Source organism: Ambystoma mexicanum, chromosome 10 (assembly GCF_040938575.1).
Source record: "Ambystoma mexicanum isolate Mex_15411 chromosome 10, UKY_AmexF1_1, whole genome shotgun sequence".
NCBI classification, from domain to species: Eukaryota; Metazoa; Chordata; class Amphibia; order Caudata; family Ambystomatidae; genus Ambystoma; species Ambystoma mexicanum.
This window is the reverse complement of record NC_090932.1, coordinates 1,302,697,445-1,302,721,539: the sequence shown is the minus strand read 5'-3', so window position 1 is coordinate 1,302,721,539 and position 24,095 is coordinate 1,302,697,445. Positions and strand designations below refer to the sequence as shown.

General features: G+C 41.9%; 1 protein-coding gene across 4 annotated transcripts in view; it reads left to right on the top strand.

Moving 5' to 3' along the window:
- Positions 1–24,095, top strand: part of GAL3ST1 (galactose-3-O-sulfotransferase 1) — a 228,758-nt gene that overhangs the window by 165,766 nt on the left and 38,897 nt on the right. The window contains exon 3 of one of the 4 annotated variants that reach the window (XM_069619317.1): positions 18,622–18,657. The exons of the other annotated variants lie outside the window; for them this stretch is intronic. The gene's annotated coding sequence lies outside the window, so the exon portion shown is untranslated. The remainder of the gene's footprint in view (positions 1–18,621; positions 18,658–24,095) is intronic. 4 annotated transcript variants of the gene reach the window in all.

Below are 24,095 nucleotides of genomic sequence, written 5' to 3'. Positions count from 1 at the left end.
TGGCATTGATAAGGTTAAGATGAATTGTCTAATGAGTTTTAGAAAAATAGATTTCTTAATAACTCTTGAACACCTCCATGATAAATTCTGAACAAATTCCACAGTAAATGTTCAAGGTAGCCGCTTGGCCACCACGTTCTTATAACACGTACACTTATGCCACATGGTGTTATTGAACATGCTCTTGCGCTACACACACACATATGCTACATGTGGAATCTGATCATTTCTCTTTCCTCCACTGCACTGCTGGTACTCTGTCCTGCTCAGCAGGAATACCTACATCCCTCCAAAAAATACTAAAATTCTCAATAAAAAAAAAAATTTCATCAAGAGTTAAGGTTCATTTAACACAAATTAAACGGCGGCCCTATTCATGGAACTTTAGCGCAGTGGAAAGTGACTTTGCACTGGTGCAAAAAAAGCACAATGCCAAGCGGATGTGATGAAGAGCCAGTAATGCATGCATATATATATATATATATATATATATATATATATATATATATATATTACACAGCCACAGTAGTGGCTGTGTAGTTATGTTTAAGTTGCTGTTTCCATAGGAAGAGCCCTTTTTGGGGCGGCTTATAACTTCGCTCTCCCTGGACGAATCCTCACCAAACTTTGCAATATGGCCCACTCTGAATTCCTTTGCAAAGTTTGGTGAAGTTTGGTCCAGGGGGGGCAAATTTATAGGGGGGGTCCCAGAACTTCTGTTTTTCCCATAGACATAATGGGAAAAAACGTTGCTCACGCCTACAGCTCAAACCGCTGGACGGATTTACATCAAATTTGCGGCAGGGGCGGCGGCTTAGTCCCGAAAGCGTGCTTTTGTTAATTTGGTGTAAATCCGTCCAGTAGTTTTTTTTTTAAATGACTAAAACATAAGGCAAAACAATTAGGGATATCTATGTCCGCTCCGCGAACACACTTCCCTGTTCGGCCCATGATTGGTTGGGCGATCCGCGTCATGTCCGCAGACATTCGATGTGCTCGCTGATTGGGTGGTTCAGAACGTGTGGTGCGTCAGATTTTCCGGGCACGCCCGCCATCTTGTATCCGCGGACAGCGTGGTGAAATTTGGTGAAAAAATACTATTTAGTCAAGTGTGTTGGTGTGTAAGACTGTTTGGAGAGGGCGGGGGAGTAAGAGATGGGTAAAATGTTGTATTTATTTAGGTGGCAGGCACCCCTGTTGTGTTCGTTCTGACCGTGGACAGCAGCGCTGTCCTTAATGTCGGTAGTTAATGAAAACGGGGTGTCCTAAGGACACAGTACCTGTCCGTATAGTTCGCATGCAAGTCGAAACTGTTCTAAGAATACATCAAGTGTCCTAGGATGTTCATAAACAAACAAAATGGGGGTGTCCTGAGGACACTATGCCTGTCCGTATTGTTCGTAGGCAAGTTGAAACTGTTCTAAGAACACACGTGGTGTCCTGAAATGTTCGTAAATAAACAAAATGGGGGTGTCCTGAGGACACTACGCCTGTCTGTATTGTTCGCAGGCAAGTTGAAACTGTTCTAAGAACACACGCGGTGTCCTGAAATGTTCGTAAATAAACGAAATGGGGGTGTCCTGAGGACACTATACCTGTCCGTACTGTTCATAGGCAAGTTGAAACTGTTCTAAGAGCACTCATATTGTTCACGGACATAAAAAGTGCCCACATGGCATAGTTAAAATGTTTGATTCTATGGGTGTGATTTATGGGTGTGATATGCTGCGGTGGTTGTGGCCAGGGCCTAGAGTTTTGGGTACATGGCCATAGGCCATAGGCTGTAGGCCATGCACCCAAGACTCTAGGCCCTGGCCACAATCACCGCAGCATATCACACCCATAGTGGCTTATAACTTTGGCACCCAAGACCACATTTATAAGCAACGAAGTTATAAGCTAGTATGGGTGTGATATGCTGTGGTGGTTGTGGGCAGGGCCTATAGTCTTCTAAGAACATATCAAGTGTCCTGGGATTTTCGTAAATAAACAAAATAGGGGTGTCCTAAGGACACAATGCCTGTCCATATTGTTCGTAAGCAAGTTGAAACTGTTCTATGAACACACACGGTGTCCTGAAATGTTTGTTAACAAATGAAATGGGAATGACCTAAGGATACTATTCCTGTCCGTACTGTTCATAGGCAAGTTGAAACTGTTCTAAGAACACGCATATTGTTTGCGGACATAAAAAGTGCCCATATGGCATAGGTAAAATGTTTGATTCTTTGGGTGTGATCTATGGGTGTGATATGCTGTGGTGGTTGTGGCCAGGGCCTAGAGTCTTGGGTGCATGGCAGTGGCTTATAACTTCGGCACCCAAGACCAAATTTATAAGCAACACAGTTATAAGCTAGTATGGGTGTGATATGCTGTGGTGGTTGTGGGCAGGGCCTAGAGTCTTGGGTGCATGGCCAAGACCAAATTTTAAGCACCGAAGTTATAAGCCACTATGGGAGTGATATGCTGTAGTGGCTCTGGCCAGGGCCTAGAGTCTTGGGTGCATGGCCAAGACCAAATTTATAAGCACCGAAGTTATAAGCCACTATGGGTGTGATATGCTGCGGTGGTTGTACTTATTATAATATACTTACTGTTTGGTTTGGTAACTGGAGTGCATATATTCCTTGTCAATTTCTGTGATAAAAGAAAAGATCATGTTAGTATTGGTAGTTTGTAACGACTTATAACATTGAATAATAGACATTTTTAAATTATTTTGACCCTCATATTTAGTAGATTACAAACTAGTGTACTGTGCAATTTGCTCAGTTTCTGTGTTTGTTGCTAAAATCATTGGGTCTGTGGAAAAAAAAAATCCATGTCAGATTAAAAAAAACCTTTTTTGGTATTCCGCAGTCTATTTGTTTGTTTGTTTTCAGTGTTCACTTGTTGTTTCTGGCTAATGTTCTATCTGTTGGCTTGTTGCAGATTTTTGGAGCAGTTAGATACCTGTTGGCATATTCTAACTGTCTATTTTTTGTTATAATTTAGTGCTATTGATTTATCTGTTTGGTTATTGCAAAATCTTGGGGCAGTTAGATACCAGTTGGCGTATTCTAACTCTCTATTTTTTCTTATAATGTAGTGGTATTAATGTATCTGTTTGGTTATTTCAAAATCTTGGGGCAGTTAGATACCAGTTGGCGTATTCTGTCTATTTTTTTATATAATTTAATGGTATTGATTTATTTGTTTGGTTATTTCAAAATCTTGGGGCAGTTAGATACCAGTTGGCGTATTCTAACTGTCTATTTTTTTATATAATTTAATGGTATTGATTTATCTGTTTGGTTATTGCAAAATCTTGGGGCAGTTAGATACCAGTTGGCATATTCTAACTGTCTATTTTTTATATAATTTAGTGGTATTGATTTATCTGTTTGGTTATTGCAAAATCTTGGGGCAGTTAGATACCAGTTGGCATATTCTAACTGTCTATTTTTTGTTATAATGTAGTGGTATTGATTTATCTGTTTGGTTATTTCAAAATCTTGGGGCAGTTAGATACCAGTTGGCGCATTCTAACTGTCTATTTTTTATATAATTTAGTGGTATTGATTTATCTGTTTGGTTATTGCAAAATCTTAGGGCAGTTAGATAACAGTTGGCGTATTCTAGCTGTTTATTTTTTGATATAATTTAGTGATATTCATTTATCTGTTTAGTTGTTGTAGAATATTGGGGCAGTTAGATACTTGTTGGCATATTCTAACAGTTTATAGTTTTTTAATTAAAGTTTTGTTAATGTTTAAGTACAGATTAGTTATTACATTTTGGTTTTAAGAAGATTAAATAAGCGTTTGTAAGATTTGCTGGTAATCTCTGCTTTAGAGTAATGGTACTAGCATTACATTCGAACCATCCACATTTCTTTATATATATGCAGTATAGTGACCTGCATTGGTTGTGGCTCCTGTGTGGTAGATTATACCTATTGTTGTGAAGGTTTTCTTACCAAGTGATACTTGACCATGTGTGAATCCAGTCAGCTTGCAGTTGTTTTTGGTACCATCTGCATTGGTACGTAGAAGCATTAGTATTACGTATTTACTATGTGTTTGTATTAGTAAGGTGGAGTGATTATCCGAATTGCAGGTATTACATAATCTACCTTGGTTTGCATTTTGTACAAGTTGCTGAAATGGAACGGATTCACAATTAGGTATGGATACATACACGAAGCGCTCATTGGGGATTTGTTCCTGTGTCACATTGTTGCAGAGAGTGCATGTATGTTTCCACATGTATGAAATCTAGAAGATTTCATTTATAGGTATGTTTTTGTTTTCCAGTGAGTTTATAGTGAATTTCACCATTCCAGCAGCGTAGTCCAATTCTTGTCTTATTCCATGAACACTATAAGTGTTGTCAGGATCGTTTGTTGCGTTTCTATGAAGTACTAACATTTGCAAACACAATTGGTCTGTACTGTGTAAGTAAATGTCAACAATTGGTGGCAATTGAAATAGAATATTCATTGCTACATTTGCATAGCAATTTACACCAGTTAAATTTGAAAATTTAAATGGACCAGATAAGTCTGTGTCCAAGTAATTTTTTCGGAATGTGTGTTGTTTCTTTGAAGAAGTTCCCGAGTTACTTTGAGTAATAGGTTCTTCTTTGGTTGTGGTAATTGATGAAGTATTAGCTGTTTGAATTAGTTTTCTTTTACAACGTTTTACTTTTTGTGGAACAGGATATGTTTTTAGATGGGGGTGTATAGTGAACGTAGTCTATTGTATTCTAAAATGCAAGGAATATCAGCGTTTACTTTACTTGCATCAAAGTTGATTAGAAATAGACCTTCAAGTGTACGTAAGCGTGATAGTGCTACGTAGCTCATGCCTTCTTTAAAGACTGTGTTACCAATATCTATCAATGCTTTGTCTAGGGTAAGACCTTGTGATTTATGAATGGTGACTGCGTATGCAAGAGTTAGAGAAAATTGTTCTCTGCGTACATACATGTCTTTGAAGAGAAGTAATCGAGCTGTTCAGCGTCCTATCCTTTTCACTTCTGAAAGTTTGTCAAAGAGAATATTGACAAACTGAATGTTGTTGTCACGTGGGTATGTTTGAAAGCCAACAACTGCACCCAGTGCTCCATTAACTAATCCTTGATCCACGTCAAGGTTACGTTTAAGCATTACTCTACAATTTAAGGATAATTTTAATATTTTTTCCAACCCAGCTGTGTTGGAGATTGAATTTTCTAAACTATTTAGTCTTGTTGTGGCTTGCTCACACATGGGTAGTGTCATACCATGTACGTCTAGTTTGTCTGTGGTGCTAATTTCCATTATTAGTTGCATTTCTTTATTTAACATTGTTTCATTGAATTTGAAACAGCTTGCAAGAGTTGGCATTAAGGCCATACAATTGACAGGGGGCGTGGCTTGAAGGCCATGTGAGGAGACGTGCTCTCGGAAGAGCTCCCGGAGATCCTTCATTCATCCTTGGAATAAGTGTACTTGTGCTGACCTTCCGACGCCAGGAACACAGGCATCTGCTCATGAGGGCACGTGGAATAATTGCCAATAATATGAGACCCGAGCAACCCAGGGAACGGCAGATCTGAGCGTGCGAAGCCCCCGGAGCTGCGGACTGGCGTAGACAAAATGGCGGCTGCACCGAACAAAGGACCATAAGCTGGTGAAGGCGCTCTGTGTGCGGACGGCCGCGGGGCGGGCCGTGTGGGGCATCCGCGCACCTCTGGGGTGCATTGCCGTGTCTCCGGTGGCCTCCGTTGCCCGGTGCGGGCTCGGAGGACCGCCCGTGAAGGTGAGCGGCCGGCACTAGGGCCCAACCGTGCTGGCGGGTGAGGCGGACCTCACAACGAAACTAACGAAGTGCCCTGCATTTCTCGGGGCTGGCGAGGGCGGACGGCGTGCGCTGGGCCGGAGCGGGCACTGGAGACGGCGGACTGCAGCGCTGGAGCCGCTGCGTTGCATGTGAGTCCCTCAGCCCACAGAGGCGGGTGTTCGGAAGCAGCTCAGAGGCGAGATGTGAAGCTCCCGGGCTACGACACGATCCGAAAGTGAAATCAGGACTACACAAGTGGAAGGCTTTACAGTGTCCACATGAGCATCTACATTGTAACAATCCCCTCTGTAGATCACCCATGGAATAAACTGCACTGACCCTTGTGCTGAGACATTGCTAGCATCTGAACACTGCTCCTATGATAATAGAAGAAGGGAGAAAGTGGATTGGCAGGCTATTGCGGACTGCCTCTGATGGGTCAGGGAAGTGGCTGGATGGTGGAGCGTGGCTTGGAAGCCATGTAAGAGGACGCGCTCCTGGAAGAGCTCCTGGAGATCCTACATTTATCCTGCGCAAAAGTGCATAAGCACTAACTCCTGAAGGCCAGAAACGTGGGCATCCGTCCATGAATGTAAACTGCACAACTGCTGACGAGCTGGATCCTTCGCAAGCCTGATAACAGCAGTTATATGGGATCGAAGTCACTGGAGTCGCGACCCTGACTGAGCGAAAGTGGCAGCCCATACCGGACTACGGAGGAGACACATATAGGATGGGGGGAGCACCCTCGAGGTGAACGGCGGTAGCGCGGGCTGTGTGGAAAGAGATACGCCTCTGGGAGAACATCGGCGCGTCTTTGTGGGCACCGATTACCTAGCACGGGCTCGGGAGACGGTCAGCGACGGTCAGCGGTCGACACTGGGACCCGCCCGGGCTGACCGGTGGAACGGACCTCGCGGCTTGAGTACCGAAGTACCGCGTGCATGTCACGCGGAAGTCCCGAGACGAAGGGCCCACATTTTGACGTTGCTGGCCTTCTTGGTGGCTGGCAGCCAACAGGAGACGCTTGGATTACGGCCAGTCCTACGACGGTGCTGCGTGGGACTTGGCGGTGATCCGAATCGGCTACTCTGCCGGTGAACTGCAGCGGGAGTTCAGGAGTCCTTTGGTGGGGGACCCGGATGAGTGGTGGAAGAGGCTGCTACAAAGGGACACTTGAGGCGTGAAGAAGAACACGCTCCATTGTGGGCGGAAAGTAGGCCTCTCTCCCCCTTGGTGGTGGTGAGGTGGGAGTGAACGGGCCCACGGCATACAGTGGCTGCGAGATGTCTAATAAGCCCATCAGACAGAGAGTGAAACAGCCCACGTTGGATGAGTTTACCAAGACACCGACGGGCCAGGAGAGTGCTCGGAGCAAGGAGAAGCCATCCGCATGTGGCATGGCCACCGCTAGTCCAAATCAGGATGTGTTAGTTGCGATCGCTGAACTGAAAGCGGATTTGAAAACCGCCTGGGAGGCCAAGCTTGAAATGGTGGTGGCGGACCTGAAAACAGTACTCAACCTCAAAGTGGGAGAAGTTCGGGAGGAGGTGAATCTACTTCGACAGGATGTGAAGACCCTATCGGAGCGCACGGAGAGCCTAGAAAAGGAGGGGAGCGCCAACACGGCGGATTGTGCCTCACACAAGGCCGACCTGCATGTCTTGGCGCAGAGAGTGCGCAACTTGGAGAACAGAGCCGAAGAAGCAGAAGGGCGCGCCCGGAGGAACAATATCCGTATTGTGGGCATCCCGGAAGGATTGGAGGGTCATAACCCCACGGAGTTTATCGAGAATATGTTGCTCCAAGAGATCACCGGGGGTGCGCTGTCGCAGGGTTTTGCGGTGGAGCGAGCACATAGGGCATTGGCTAGGAGGCCTCCACCGGGCAGACCGCCCAGGCCTATGATAGCCAAAATCCTTAACTACCGAGATCGAGAGAGGATTTTGGAGCATTTCCGTAAGGGGGGAACCATCAAGAGAGGGGAGGCAACTATAACGGCCTACCCAGACTACACCATGATGGTGCAGAGGAGTCGGATGAACTTTGGGGCGGTTAAAAGAAGACTGAGAGAGGTGGGAAAGAAATATATGCTCCTTTATCCGGCCAAATTGAAAGTGATTCACAACAACAGATCCTTGTTTTTCGAGTCGCCTGAGGAAGCCATGGGGTGGCTGGACATGCAGGGCAGCCCCCAGGAGCCGGATGTCCAGGCGGATAAAGGTGGAAATGAGAGATAAGTGATCGACGACGGGAGAGGGTGCAGCTGGAGACTGTGGGACTTGACTATAGTTATTGCTATGGCCTGGGGAAGTCGGGCCTGGAACTGGATGGTTAGTGCACTGTCTGCACTGTAACTGTTGTCTTATAAGGGAGCCTTTCGGGGCTAGTCCATTCACCCCCGTTTAGTGTTTTTTAGTTAAGTGGCCGTTAGGGCGCCTTTACCCTACTGGGCTCTGTGTGTAACAGCCGGAACTAGATGTGGGGGGGCCTGAGATCCAGGGATGGAGCTGGGCAAGGCCATACAATTGACATTTTTGTGCGCTAATTCTTCCAAAACATCAGTAGCACATGCATTATCGCCATAAAGTACATGAATGTGCCGGGTTTTCAATATTGCTTGTGCTTCTTGAGATAGTATACCAACTCTAATACTTTTTAAGATGTTGGCATAAGTGAGATCTGCAGATTGCCGCATGTTTTCTGTTAATTCTCTGTATTGGAAATGTTGCCAAAGTTTGACATTTCCTATGCTGCCAACAGTTTTATGGCAGAGTTTGTGTCCTAAGGTTTTAAAAATAGGTTCACCTTTCACTGATGTCAATTGAAGAAAATCTCCGAAAACAATAATGTGTTTTCCTCCAAAGAGCTCTTCGTAGTTTGTTTTGAGTACTTCTTGTAATCTGAGGTGAATCAAAGCCAACATTAGGTTGGAGACCATGCTCACTTCATCTATTAGTAGCATTTTCATTTGTTTTAACACTCTGCGTAGTTCCATTGCAGCTTCTGTAGAAAGTTTGTAATAGTCTAATTTGTTTTTGTGTTCTACTGGCAGGAGTAGTAATCGGTGTAAAGTGACACCGCCTATGTTGTAGGCAGCTAAACCTGTGGGGGCAGTGACAACAGCTGACAGTTTGTTGTTTGTCAATTGTTGAAGGAACTTGCTGATGATTTTGATTAAGAATGTTTTGCCTGAACCAGCTTCACCACTGATGTACAGTATTATAGGTTTGTAATTTTGGCAGGTGCATTCTTTATTTTCATGTTATACACCATGTGCAATTTCTTTTGTTACTTCTTGAAAAATGCTACGCTGCTCATTGTTTAGTTTTGATTGTAGTATAGTTAAGTCTTCTTTATCTTCATACTGCCACATGGTGTTTTCTACTTCTGTCATAGCTAATTCTGCCTCATTTGCTAGTAGTGGCTGTCCCAGTGGTTCTTGGTTTACTGTTACAGAAGGTTGACTACTGTCAGGAGTGTCCTTATCTAGTTGGGCCTGGAGTTCTTCTTCGTGTTGCTGTTCATTGTGCAACATTGTTTTGTAGTGTGTAAAGTTTACATCGGTTATAGTGCTTTCATTTGCTTTGAAAGCATCTTCGTAGGAGTCATAGTTATCTAGTATTTCTTCTTCTTTTCTCCATAGTTTAAAGAGTTGTAGCAGGGACATGCAATATAATTCTTTATGTTGAGGAGTCTTTAATGACAATTTGATATGATTAATTAAACTTGGTTTGGTGAGTTTTACTAAGCTGCCTTCACAATTTGTCACTCTGTATCTACCTTTTTTTTCATCGGGTTTTATATTATTTTTGTATGTGAAGTTTTGGGCTATGTGGTATAGACACATGGTTTCCAAAGTGGTACTTCTGTTTGGGTCGTATGTGTCCAGCAAATTGTTTTTCAAAATGTCTTGGCTGTTGGGATCATTTTTGGCTATTGTTTCTATGTTGTCGTATGATTTGAGAACTCTTTTTATAGATTTAGCAGGACCAAGACTTAGCCATACTATATTTTCAGATTTTCCATACAAAGCAGTACCGGTTAAACGATCTGCTGCTTCATAGGAGCCACATTCTCTATGGGAGAGCATTTTTATGCCCAAGCTGTACAATTTTTGAGACAGTGTTTTGTCTGACGACAGGTCATTCCAGAGGTCTTGAAGCTCTGTTTTTTCTGCTTTGGTTAAGTATGCTGTAACATATCGTGCAACTGCAGTGGACTTGTCTGCAATGTACTGCACATCTATGTTTGCATTCCATAAGAGGGCAATGATTGCATTGTAATCATTGATATATTTTTCTTCTTCTGTTCTTTTTATGTAATATGTATTTTTAGGTGATTTACCTTTAACACTACGTCTAACTGAAGACATGAAGTTGTTCACTTGACCTGTTTTTGTAACTGGTCTAGGGAAACCAAATCAGCATTTGGTGTAATATTTCCCTTTGTTTTTGTATTTGCGATGACAATATTTGCCACATTTGTGTCTTTGAAATTGTAAAATTTGTGCATAAAGATCACTATTTGTTGCTTCCGATGGAATTTCACAAGTGACATATTTTTCGATAGACTGTAACACAGTGGCATCATTGTCTTGACCAAATTTAGGAGCATCTTTAATCCATAAAAGCATGTGGATATGTGGTGCTCCTCTGGCTTGGTATTCTTTTCTCTAAAAGAAGTGTTGCACTTCTCTGAGGGGAGGAAAAGTTTTATTACAAATAAAGTGTAGCATAGCAATGAAGCGATGATGCAAATATCTTGAAACATTAACAGGATCTAGAGAACAAAGTTCTCCAGGTGTTAGTATATCTACGTTTGTTTTGCTTTTGTTTGAAATGCGTAGGAAATCATGTAAATCTTCCCATGCATATTCTGCACAACTTAATGTAACAAACAAAGTGGGTGGGCCAAGGTTTCTTATCATACAACGTACATCTCCATGATGTCAGAACCAGTACTCTTTAGTACCACGCATGTTTGCTAATAGATTTGTAATACTTGATTGTAAAACCTCATCTTTTTCTTGCACTTTTTGTAATAATTGTATAGCTGACATATTTTGAAAGTGGGTTCCTGATTTTAATGTGTGTGCAACTCCGTAACATAGAGTTGCTAGTTCATTTTCAAAGAGTAGGTGGAATATGTATTCCACATTTTGTCTAAATCTAGGATCTTCAGAATACATCCGTAATGAGCGGTATTCTGATGCTGTTATTTGAATAGGTCTATGATTGTACCTTCCTCCTTTGCCAGTAGGAAAGAGTAGAGGAAAAGCACGTGCTTCTATACTTTTTTTCCATATGCTGATTGGTGATCCTTTCGTTTGTCGCATTTGGTACGTTTCTAGTGCATCTTCTATGGTGTCATTAGAGTGCAATGGAAGACTTGTATAATGGTCTAAAATATTGGATACTGTAGCAGGATCTAGAAGCTCAGATTGACCAGTTTCTGGTGACTCTTGAATTATTTCAGTGGTTTCCTTCAATATTCATTTCTCTGTAGTATTCATTATTGTCTTTTAGATATTGCAAGGCTTGTCTAACTTTATGTAAATCTACCAGTTGTTGTTGCCAAATTGATTTGTCTTTTGTAGGTACACCATTTACTAAGATAATTAAAGATTGCTCTATTGGACATTGCACTCCCAGAGTGTGCACATTTTGTTTTAGATCTAATGGTAAATACACTACTTTGCCACCAATGCCTTTCACCAATTCAGAGGGAGGTAATTTTGCTGTTTTTGGTTGAAGGCGTATCATTGCTTGAAAGGGGTGCACTGTTTGAATTATGATGCTCTCATATAAATTGAGTTGTTGTAGGGGTTTTGGTAGTGGGAATAATTCCAAATTATGTGTGATAGCATGTGAAGGAGTTGTCAAGTTTTATAGTGCAGTAACTGCAAAGTATTAAGGGGTCAGTTATTTCGTATTTGTTTTCTGCTATAAGGTAGAGAGCTAATTCAAACCATTTAGAATCTTCATTGTCTTCTATTTTGTGTGTTAGGTCTACAGTTTTTGTGTTACTTTTATAAAATGTTCTGCGGCAACACACACACATGGTTTGGTACTTCAGGACATGTACTTTTAAATTTCAGTATTTCTTTTTTGTATGTGTATAGTAGAAGGTTGCCATGCGTAGAATTGTTGCTAGTCTGTTGTAAAGCTATTGCATTTTGTAAGTGGCATTCACTTCCAAAATATTTTTTCTGGATATAGTCGATTTCTTCGAGTAGGTCTTTGGCTGTACCATGTAGAATAAAGTTATTTAAATTTGCTAGTGCTAAAGCAGGACTTTTAGCATAGTACAGTTTATAGACTAGATTTCTTATAGTTGAATGATGTGATGATATCATTTTTATATGATGGAAGGTGGTTTTGCAAATAGGTCCTGAAATGCAGGCTAATGAATGTTCTTGTAGCCCTGTGTATTTACTCACTGGACAGGTATCCATATTTTGCAGTAGTTTCATTTTGATTTTGTCTTTGCCTTTCACATACTGACTGAGGAATTGGCGTAAAGACTTGAAAGATTTTTTGGGAATGTTACACATTGACGTGCATGGCCATTTGTATACTAGACGTTCTAGTTCAGTCGAATGGAGGGGTAATTCTGAGTTTTCTGGGGATATTTTTGTAAGCAGTATTTCTTGTTCCATTATGGTATTATTAACTTTTTCATAACCTCGTCCACTGCTATGTATGGCAATTGTATTTGTTTGCTTTTGTTTGTATGCTTCCTCATTAAAATATGGTTCTGTGCTTGTGGTGTGACTCCACTCACCTCCACAGATATTTAAGAAGTTATTTTTGTTGACATTTCGTTTATTGAGAAGTCTTTTTTGTAATTTAGTCATTAGTTTTGTTAGTGGTTTCATTTTGTTTAACACTAAAATAAATAACTTTCTTTTGAGAAGGATTGCACTGTCTATCAAAGCTTCTAAGATTAATTTTCTATGCTAGGTTTTAAGGGTTGTGCATGATTTCTCTCCGGGTTGTGCATGATTTCACTCCTGTTTTTATAAGATTTTGAAGGAATCTGTGGCGGAACATTTTTGCTAAAATACTTTTTTTGGTATGCTTACTTGGCACTATATCAAGATTTGTAGGAGCAGTTTTAGCAGTAGTGGTAGCTGAATTCTTGTCAATTGTTTTCTGTTTCGTTTTACATTTTGATAGAGGAGGCAAAGTTTCTGTACTTGGAGCTTATTTTGTTTCGCTAAATGACTGTATTAGCTGTTTTGTTTGAACTTTTTGTACAAATTCTGCTAGAGATGGATGCTTATTTTGGACACTTCTATTTTCATTTGCTCTACTTCTGCGTTGCTTTCTACGGACTTGCTTTTTGGGGACTGTTGAAAAAAATAAAGAAAGTATGGGTTGGGCTGTTCTGCAATGTATGTGTGCTGTGTGCATGAGTGCCTGAGTATGATGTTAAAGATGTATGTGATGGTGTGTGATTGTGCATTGGGCAACTACAACTAGTTGGGATGGCTATTCTTGAATTTGTGTGTTACTATACTGGGGTTCAGATGATAGTAGAAAGTAAGCTGGTGGTGAGGAGAAGCACAAATAGTAAATCTAATGGTATAGAATTAAAACAGTTCTTTGTTCTACAATACTAACATTCTAGGGGCTGAGTTATGTCATTTGTGCACCGAAAAATGGGGATTTGTGGGCAGAATGGTGCACAATCTCAGTTTTTTGGCATAGAAATACCATGAATGAACCCCACAGTGTGTTTGAGTAACAGTAAAAATATTATGGTGGTATTTAACTAACTTTTTTGTGTGGAATAAGCAGGTTTCTTCTGAGTTGTTGTTTGTACTTCAGATTCTGCTGCTGCTTTTCAGGAGAGTGGTCTTCACTTCAATTGTAAAGGAAAGAAGTTAGTAATTTTGTGTGTTTATAGCACTGATGTTAATTTAGACAATTGGGCCTCATTACAAGTAGGGCGCAAAGGGATACCGGGCACCGGTAATGACACCGGTGCTGGAAATCCTTTTGCGCCCTACTACGATTTCCCTTTGCGGATCCTTCCTTAACGCCTGCTTTTAGCAGGCGTCAAGGACGGGACCCGCAAAGGGACAATGCGGTCAATAACGGTACCATAATTTATGGTACCGTTATTGCCACCTTCCCATTGAGCCCTATGGGGGCTCAAATGGGAATGGGGAATGGTTCCCGGAATGGGACTTACCGGTCCCGCAAAGGTCAGAATGACATGGTAAGTCCCCATTCCGGGAACACGGACCCAAAATGCGGTAAGGGGGTAGCCATGGCGCTAATAGCACCATGGCTACCTCCTACCTCGTAATGAGGCCCATTGATTTTTATGTTTTTGTAGAAGTATTCTTGTTTGATATCTGAACATAGTGTGTGCATGCAATTTCGTTTGACTATGTGCAGTCTTTATATTTTACTTTGAATATGTTAGTTCAACATGCTTTGCAAATGTGTGTGTAAGAAGAAATTAAATAGCAGATATGTTTGGAAGTGACAGTTCATTATAGCAGATGGGGAAAAATGACAGTAAGTTCATTTTATAGGTTATACAGGTTAAAAGACAGTTAATCTGTTTATATGCATTTATAAGAATTGTACATGCACTATACAGAAAATATGCATACCTGTAGTTTGTGTTCATGGATATGGATATGCATGCAGCTGCAAGTAGACATCTTGGAGACTTGTACAGTAGTTCTTGTAGTAGGTGCTTTCCAATGATATGACACTTGTACTCAGAGTGATTAACAGTACATTTGAAGTGCTGATCTATGATGATGGAGTTAGATGTAGAGGTCTTGGATGTGATTGGTGGATGGTTGTGTGACTGCTTAGCTGTGTCCAATCAGGGAATGGCACAGAGAGTGAATTGGAAATGGTAGAAGGCCTGTCCATGTTACGATATGTCCGCGGACATGGCAGTAGTCCGCAGACATTGCGTGTTACATATGGGGATTTTGGTGTGGGGAGGTATGCAAATGAGAATGAGCAGAGCAAGGGATTGGTCAGTAAAGTTTAGTGGGTGTGTTGTGTCAGGAGTTTGTCAAAAAGTCTTTTTCCTGAGAGAAAAACAGATAGCTATGGCTGTGTGTTTCAGAAAACAGATTGTCTGGATTTTGGGAGACTCGTGGATACATTGGTTGAAGGTGCATGCAGAAAGCTGTGGAGTAGCTGTAGATCTTGGATTCCCACATGTGGAAGTGCACTGGCATGGAGTGCGTGGAATGAAGTGGCTGGATTTGGTACCTCTCTGTGCTACTTTGGAGACAGAGCATCATGCAGACATAATGATAATTCATTGTGGAGGGAATAGTTTAGGACATGTGTCTGGAATTTCTTTGCAATTTGCAATGAAAGAAGGACTTGGGAAGGTCATGGACATGTTTCCAAATTCTCAAGTAATTTTTTCTTGGATTGCGCAGAGACAAATGTGGCTGCGTTTTTCTTCATTTGGTCCACAAATGGAGAAAGTGAGGCGCAATGTCAATAAGGCTGTTTGTGGCATGTCCTCTTTTCACAATGAAAATATTATGTTTCGTAGCACATACATTTTTCGCAGAGATCGAGTACATATTACTTATGCTGGCAATCAGATTTTTCTGAGAAATGTACAAAATGCATTGCAACGGTTTTTGGAATTACAGCCATCCATTTTGCAGTAGGTGTTGACCATTTCAAGTTTTTCAAACACAAAGAAACACCACCAAAAGGCTCTTTTCAGAGCCACCACTTCCTCCCAGAGAAAAGTGCAATGGTTATAATAGGGCAACACCCCAAAATTTTAGATGGCTGCGAACTGTCCACGGACTTCTAAAAAATACAAAGGGCCCTGCTCCATTTATTTGCCACTTCTGTTTTTAAACTGTGAAAGGCGGCTCTGAAAAGAGCCTTTTTTGGGGATTTTTGTTGTCTTATATTTTTTTTGGTTTTTTGCACACAACACACTAGGAGAGGAGGGGAAAGGAGGGTAAGGGGGGACACCAACCATGGGGATAAGAAAGGGCAGGTGGAGAGAGGAAGATGTAGGGTGGGCCTTACTTAGGTAGGTAGGAAATCTTCTCATGCTCCTTGACTCCAGTCTCGAAAGCACTAGAAAGTCTCTCCCCCTGCAGAGTACTGTGTCGCAGTACATACACAAAACTGTGACCCTCGAAAGGTAAGGGTCATCAGCATTATGAATGGCCTGTGAGGAAGCTGGAGGGATGCGTTCTCCCACAGGAGTGTCCCTTGTGGTGAAAGGAGCGGAAACGGAGGATGTAGTAGCGGAACTCAACCTACTACGCTCCTTGCAAGGTACAACCTTGCGAATGGCTCCACCGTGGAACGACGTTAGGTGTCGCTTCATAGTTGTCGTACCAAAGCTGTACGAACCAAACCTCCCGCGACTGAGCACCATTTTGCACTTGTTGCAGGTGACTTTGTTCGCACGCACCTTGGATACGTTACCATGAATGGTAAATAACCGCCACACCCAAGAGTCACGGTAAGTGCTGGTAGTAGGGACTTCCACTACCTCATACTCTTCATCCTCTTCATCCTCCTCTACATCCTCACTCCTGTTCCCCTCTTCAGGCCCTTGGGGAGGTGGTGGAGGTGGAGGGGGTGGTGCGGAGACAGATGTAGCACCAGCTGGAGCAGCAAGCATTGATGCCATCAGGTCTGATGGAAAGCTGCAGCAAGAGCAGCAAAATACCAGCCAAAGTAGACAATGCTTTGTCAGATAGCCAAAAGCACAATGAGAATGAGCTCTGGGGTGTGGCCTTTTATAGGGGTGCTGGTGCGTGATTCGCGGACACCCGCGCTGTCCGCGGACAGATCGAACATCAGAAAAGGCTCAAAAAGTCCCAAAAGTCAGGATTATTGTCTGGGACATGTGCTATGGTGATTTATTATTATAAATTATTGTGGATTGCTTGAAAAGGTACTTTTAAATTGTTTGGGGACACGAACAGTGTCCGCAATCAGAACACATGCTCAGCGGGGGCGCGGTCACATGATGGCGCCACGAACATGTCTGCGAAGGGAACGGGTGTCTGCAGGACACCAAATGCACGGGAACTGTTTTGCGCATGCGCGTTGGTGTTCTACGGACAGTGTTCAGGTCCTCAAACTAATTAAAAGTGCGACACAAGTGTGACGGACAGCTACGGACAGGCGCGATGTTCGTAGGATTTATGGGTGTGGTGCGCATGTGCGTAGATAGTATACGGACAGTGTTTGGGTCCTGAAACTAATTAAAAGTGCGACACAAGTGAAAGGAACAGTTACGGACAGGCGGTTGTTTTTGGAACAGTTTCAACTTGTCTACAAACAATACAGACAGGCATAGCGCCCTCAGGACACCCCCATTTTGTTTATTTACGAACATCCAAGGACACTTGATGTGGTCTTAGAACAGTTTCAACTTGCCTATGAACAATACGGACAGGTCTAGCGTCCTCAGGACACCCCCATTTTGTTTATTTACGAACATCCCAGGACGCTTGATGTGTTCTTAGAATAGTTTCGATCTGCCTACGAACAGTTGGGACACGTATAGTGTCCTCAGGACACCCCCATTTCGTTTGCTTACGAACATTTCAGGGCACCGTGTGAGTTCTTAGAACAGTTTCAACTTGCTTACGGACATTACGGACAGGCATAGTGTCCTCAGGACACCCCCATTTCGTTTATTTATGAACATCCCAGGACACTTGATGTGTTCTTAGAACAGTTTCAACCTGCCTACGAACAGTATGGACAGGTATGGTGTCCTCAGGACACCACCATGTCATTTACTTATGAACATTTCAGGACACCGCGTGAGTTCTTAGAACAGTTTCAACTTGCCTACGGACAATGCAGACAGGCATAGTGTCCTCAGGACACCCACAGTTTGTTTATTTACGAACATCCCAGGACACTTGATGTGTTCTTAGAACAGTTTTAACCTGCCTACGAACAGTACGGACAGGTATAGTGTCCTCAGGACACCCCCATTTCTTCTACTTACGAACATTTAAGGACACCGTGTGAGTTCTTAGAACAGTTTCAACTTGCCTACGGACAATACGGACAGGCGTAGTGTCCTCAGGACACCCCCATTTCGTCTACTTACGAACATTCCGACACCCGTGTTGTCCGCGGACACTAAAACTGACTTTTTTTTAAAGAAAGGACTAAATTAACACACACATAACATTTGTTTTTCATTATATTATATATATGTACAATTTATGATAGAGAAGGGGAAGAAGAAACTGACACAAACATGTGGGAATTGGGGTTTTCAAGAGGATGGACAGGAGAAGATGGGATGGAAGTCTTATCAAAACGTTTTTCTATGTGGGGAGGGTTTGGGGATAATTGACTGGGATATGGAGAGGGGGGGCAGGTACATGTTGCACAATGATATCTAATTTTTTCTTTTATATGGTCCTACACAAAACCTTTCAAAAGGTGGAAATTTGTCATGAGCTTGTTAATTTTTTCTTCCATGCACTGGAGAGTTTGTTCTAAAGTATCTTGTTGTGTATTGTTTTCAATGTTTGTATGGTCTGTTAAAAAAAATATATATATGTTAAGTGCACATAAAGTAATGCTTATTAATTTGGTTATATAGAGAAGTGTCGACCATTAGTTTCACTATCTTCAGACATTTCACCATGTGGGAAATTCTCCTCAAGCCATTCTTAAGTATTTGACATTTCTGTGAGGAAAAAAAATATATATTACTTTTATTGTATCGAATATAGACATTTTAGAAATGTATAAGACAAAATAAGTTTACTTACTAGATTGTGCTAAGTTGTCTTCTCACTCTTCTGTAGATCTGCTGTTGCTCCTATTTGTGCAGTTTCTGTGAGGTAATTATGTTAGAAGCATATCTTTCTTGTTTTGGTATATTCCATTTTAGTATATATGGTATTTAAATGGATGGTTGATGTGTTTAGATATATAGGTTCTACTTCTTATTTATTGCTACATATAATGTGTTTGTGTGTTGGTTTTTCAACTTGTGCAGTGTTCATAATGCATGATATAACAATTTAAGATACCCCTGAGTTTTTGGGTAGTGTTGCTGTTGTCCGCGTCCGTCCGCAGACATTCGCACAGTTTGCGGATATCTAAATCACTAGCTGGAGGTTCAGTATGTTCTATGTTACATGCATATAAAGTCAGGGATATTATGGTTAAGTTGTCCTACTAAAAACCTATGAAATTCAGTAAAAGAACTTTGTTAAAGGGACGTTATGGTTTTAAGTCGCGCTACTAAAAACCTATCAACCAGACATGTGATGTCATCAGTGATGTCCTCAATGACATTTGTGATGTCATCTTTGATGTCCTGTGTGTTAGTGTTAGCAGTGCACGGTGGTGCGAGTTATGATTGCTTACCTTACCATAACTGGTGAATTTCAGGGGTTTTTCGGTTTTACTTTGAACCATAACGTCCGTTTAACAAAGTTTATTTACTGAATTTGATAGGTTTTTAGTAGCACAACGTTTTTTTACTGAAAATATATATTCAGTAAAAAAACGTTGCTAAAAGGACATCATGGTTACAAGTAAAATTGAAAAACCCCTGAAATTTGCCAGTTATGGTAAGCTAAGCAACCATAACCCGTGCCACCACCGTGCACTGCTAAGACTAACACCCAGGACAGTCTTTATTAGTGCAACTTTACGATAACGTCCCTTTAACAAAGTTTTTTCATTGAATTTCATAGGTTTTTATCAGTGCAATTTAACCATAATGTCCCTTTAACAAAGTTTTTTCATTGAATTTCATGGGTTTTACCAGTGCATGCTATTTTCCTACAACTTACTAATATCATACTTACCAAATATAACAATATTTGTGTCCAATTTACAAAGTGTCACGTTAAAACTCTGCCATTTCCCACCTTCGAGAATCATTGTTAATACTTCTATACACTTTTTACAACTATTTCAACTAGTTTTGCGTCCGTAGATATCTACGAACATCTGACTTAATTGCGGACCTTCCGGACAGTGCCACATGACCATACACAGGCGCGCGGCATGATAACGTGTCCGAGAACCCGTCTGCACTTCACGATAAGATCCGTCCTTCAAAGACAGTTCGGAACTGCATTTTCTACTGATCTAGGAACTTTCAACTTCAAAATTTCCCTTGCACACCTCCGACACCTTTTCGTACTCATTATCCATTACCAATCTAGTACACAGTACATACTTGGAAGAATTTTATCAAAACTGCTATTTATCTTAAAAATGGCATCAGTTATTGCCATCCCTCATCCCTAAGAGCCACCACCACCACCAGCTGGAGGACCTTCACAACAAAAAAAGCACAGTACTTTTAAAGACAATGAAGAGGACCAAGAAGATGAGGTAGAGGAAGTGCCTACTTCTAGAACCAAGATCGAATAATGGGTGTACCAGTTCTTTGCTACTGTTGGGAGTGTACCAAAGGCTAAAGCTACCAAAGTGAAATGCACTGAGTGCAATTTTGTACTCATTCGCAGACTACCTGGACGGTACTCCTACGGGACCACCTCCATGCGCCGCCACACCAAATCCAATGACCGCAATGCTCTCAGAAAGGTTATTCCTTTCTCAGCAAGTAGTAAGCTGTCTTCCTCCACCTCATCTTCCTCAACAAATACTGTAACCACACAGTCTGATGTCTGCGGGCATTGGTGCGTTATAAATAAATGAATAAATAAGGAGGGCTATGGACCATTATCGTCCATTGCAGCCCCTGAAATGGGGGATAAAGGCCATTAGCACCCCTGGTTCCAAAAGCGGAAACCCAGGGTGCTAAAACATAGATTTTTCTTCCTATAGCGGGACGCCTGCGGCATCCCGCTGTAGGAAGGACAATCCTTTTCCAAGACAGCCAACATGGAAAGAGAAGGCGGGGCTCCATACACAACCCCTCTTCCCTTGCCATGGCAGCCCGCAAAACCCCATGAGCATATTACCACAAGCACTTTTTTTCCCTTTCAAACCTATCCTACCTTCTAATATCTTTACCACATAGCCGGTCCCAGGTAGATATAGCCACTTTAACACTATTTTCCGTCCCTAGCAGTCATGGCCAGTAGCCAGATTGTCCGTGCAATAACCTTATGCCATGACCCAGACAATCTGGCTACTGCCCAAGGCCACATGCTATACCTCAGTCTCCAAAGGTATATGACTATTTTTTGTACCTACATTATTAAACTTGTCAAAAAATAAAACACGGGCACATTTGCAAAACCATGCTTTAATGTCCTTGCCAATGCTCCTCACGAGTTTGCTCGAAAATCCACCCACGTTTTATTTTTTTTAAAGTGTCAAAATGTATGTACATACAATAGTCAAATAACTTAGCCCACACTCGACAAAATCCATTCAGTCTTTACATAAACATTGAAGGTTTGGTCTATAATCTTTCTCAAAACTTTTGTCCACATTCGTCAAATAGCAACAAAGTTATAAGCCATCAAAAAATGTTGAGTCCCGCCCTCTAATTTCGCCTCCTCTTGAGAAAATCCCACCAAACTTTAGAAAACCATTTATATCTAGATCCAAAATCGTTTTGCCAAATGTTGTGCAGAGTCGTCAAATGACACCACATTTATATGCCTTTAGAATATTTTGGAAGCCCCCCTCTCTAATTTTGCCCCCTCTTGACAGAATCCCCAAAACATTGCAAAACCATTCAGGATTAGTTCTAGAATAAAATTGCAAAATGACATGCAGTTTCATTGAGTCGCGCAAAAGTTATAAGCCATCCAAAAACTGTTTTTCCCCAACCCTGTAATGCAGAAATAGGTACAGATGTCCTAGGACATCTGAAGTGTCCGCGAACACCACAGGACTGTCCCAGGACATCCAGAGTGTTCGCGGACCTTCCGGGGGTGAAACAACCCGTTTTTTGGCTTCTTATGGCCATATCCAATCGAATCCTCATCCCCCCACCACCCCAGAGATTGTTTGTTGAGTTTGACAAGTGAAATGCTGCTTTTTAAAAAAAAGTTTTCACCGCTCTGTTCGCGGACCCCAAAAAAGTCTGCGAATCCAAGATGGCGGGCGATTCAAGAAAACAGACGCATTTCACGTTTTCTCACCATCCAATCAGCGGACGTGTCCCGGTGTTCGCAGACTACGCAAATGTCCGTGAATTTTATTGGCCAATCGGGGGCCAGTCCGTGGACAGCACAGCCAATCAGAGGCCAGTCCACGGATCGAACAGGGAAGTGAGTCTGCGGAGCGGACATAGATATCCCTAATTTTTTTGCTTTGCATTTTGGTCATTTAAAAAGAAACTACTGGACGGATTTACACCAAAGGACCAAGCCGCCACTCCTGCCGCAAATTTGGTGTAAATCCGTCCAGCGGTTTGGGCTGTAGGCGTGAGCAAAGTTTTTTCCCATTATGTCTATGGGAAAAAAAGAAATGTTTGGACCCCCCTTTAACTTTGCCCCCCCTGGACCAACCCTCACCAAAACTTTGCAAACAAATTCTGAGTGTGCCATATACTTTTTTTGCAAAGTTTGGTGAGGATTCGTCCAGAGGGAGCGAAGTTATAAGCCGCCCAAAAAGTGCTCTTCCTATGGAAACAGCAACTTAACCATAACTACATGGCCATATATATATATATATATATATATATATATATATATATATATTACACGGCCTGTGGCAGCGGCGGTGTAGTTATGGTTAAGTTGCTCAACCCATGGGAAGAGCACTTTTTGGGCGGCTTATACCTTTGCTCCCCTTGGACGAATCCTCATGAAACTTTGCAAAACAGGTATATGGCACAATCATATCGATTCTGTGAAGTTTGGTGTTGTTTCGTCTGGGGGGTCAAAGATATGGAGGGGGGCACAAAATGTGTGGTTTTTCCCATACACACAATGGAAAATAAATATGGCTCACGTCTACAGCCCAAACCGCTGGATGAATTCTCACCAAATTTGCTGCAGGAGCAGCAGGTTGGTCCCGAAAGCTTGGTTTTGGAAATTTGGTGTAAATCCATCCAGTATTTTTTTTTAAGCAACCAAAAAGTAGGTAAAAGTAAATTAGTGATATCTGGGTTCGCTTTGCGGACTCACTTCCCTGTTCAGTCCGCGGGCGGGCTTCTGAATGGCCCAGAGGACGACGTGATGTCTGCAGACATCAAACGCTCCCACAGATTGGATGGTGAAAAACATGAGACTGGTCAGATTTTTGGAAATGTCCGCCATGTTGGATCCGCAGACAGCGGCCTGTGTCTGCAGACAGCGGGGTAAAAACATATTAAAAACACAACATTGCACATGTCAAACTAATAAAACAATCACTGGAGAGGTGAGGGGTGATGAGGATGGGATAGGATATGGCCTTAGAGATCCCCCAAAACAGGTGGATTTTCAACTCCGATATCCGGGAAGAGTCCAGATATCCTAAGCAGTCCTGTGATGTTTGCGAACATCTGAGATGTTCGGGGTCATCTATACATACTTCTGCATTACAGGGTTGGTGAAAAGCAGTTTTCTGGATGGCTTATAACTTTGGCGCCACTCAATAAAACTACATGAAATTTGGGAATTGCATTCTAGGCCTTACTCTGAATGGTTCTGCAAAGTGTGGTGCTGTTTTGTCAAGAGGGAACATAATAAGAGGGGGTTCCCAAAATATTTTAAAGGCTTACAAATGTAGTGCCATTTGAGGAATCTGCACAAAGGTTTGCAAAGGGATTTTAGACCTATATATGAATGTTTTTTCAAAGTTTGGTGGGATTTGGCAAGAAGGTGGCAAAATTAGAGCAGAGGTCTCAACATTTTTAGATGGCTTATAACTTTGTTGCCGTTGGACAAATGTTTTCAGAAAGATTATAGACCTAACCTTGAATGTTTGTGTAAGGTCTGAATGGATTTTATCATGTGGTGGCTAAGTTATATGACTATTGTATGTATGTACATTTTGACACTTTCAAAAAAATAAAACATAGCGGATTTGCAGCAAACTCATGTGAGGAGCATTGGCAAGGACCTGAAAGCATAGTTTTGCAAAAGCAGTTCACTGAAAAACTTTGTTAAAGGGACGTTATGGTTAAGTTGCACTAAGAAAAACCTACAAAATTCACTGAAAAACATTGTAAAAGGGACGTTATGGTTAATTTGCACTAATAGAATTAAATGAAAAAACTATGTTAAAGGGCCGTTATGGTTACAAGTAAAATCGAAACCCCCCAGAAATTTGACAGTTGGTAAACTAAGCAACCATAACTCGTGCTACCACCATGCACTGCTAATACTAACACCCAGGACATAAAAAAGAT